Raw genomic sequence first — 1,084 nt, 5'->3', positions numbered from 1 at the left:
AAAAATTTCAACAATATCATTATTTTCCTGAGAATTTCATACAATGCTTCATTATCATTCTCCTCTTTCACCAACTCCTTGCAGACCCACAACCACCTCCNTGAACATCCAACACCCATGTCTTTCTTAAACCAGTTGATTCCAGTTCATGTCTGTTAACTGTTATTCTTCCCCATAGTGCTTACTCTGAAGTATGCACTGTATGCTACTGGTCACACTGTTACAGAAAACTGACTCTGCTTTCCCAGAAAAAAAGCAAGTGGCAGTAGCTTCTCTTCTAAGGGTGGGAATACACACCTTCCCACAATTCCAGAAGGTCCTGGAGCAGGAGGCAGAGCCTGCTGCAGGCATACATCAGTACCANTGAGGGAATAAGGTTGTGCGGGAAGGAGCAGAGTTATTTTGAGGCTCCTTTATAAAGTGAGGGATGTGGCACAGTGTTTAACTTAGACATGTTGGTTTGGATAAATTNGATGAGTTAGTTTGTTTGTTTTATTTTGTATTGTTTTGGTATCTAGTAAACCCCATGTCTCGTGACAGCTGTCTTTGTGATGGCCAAGGAAGAAGAGTATTGTCACCTGAAGTGTACCTGCTAGAGGGAGGAGGAACCTTTGAGCTTTAGAGTGTGACCATCACAGGCATGCTTCTGCGGTACTCTGTACTGTCCTTTTGGACTGACTGTGGATGGATGGGGTGTGGGACTTTCTTCCCAATGTACATAGTTTCCTGCTTTACTTTGTAGAGTAGGCAAGCATCACAATATACACCAAGTAAAGTATATACAACACAATCTATATTTTGGTAGACATGAACAAAGCAGACTGCTTTGTAAATAATGTGTTGTTAAGAGTCAGTTGATAGAAGAAAATCCAATTTCTTTACAGAGAAAACATTTTGGATATAGTTTATTCTTTAAACTCAAAGTATACTTTTCCTGAGTCTTCTTCCAATCAGGGACCATCCCCTGGGCCATTCCAGGAGTGTGCTCAGCCTGGAATGGGTGAAGCAGTATATAGAATTGGACATAGAAGTAGCTTTAAAGACTGTTGGTCTCTGGCCCTCTAGATCTCTAACTATACTGAAT

Source organism: Mus caroli, chromosome 8 (genome assembly GCF_900094665.2).
Source record: "Mus caroli chromosome 8, CAROLI_EIJ_v1.1, whole genome shotgun sequence".
NCBI classification, from domain to species: Eukaryota; Metazoa; Chordata; class Mammalia; order Rodentia; family Muridae; genus Mus; species Mus caroli.
This window is presented reverse-complemented; position numbering follows the sequence as displayed.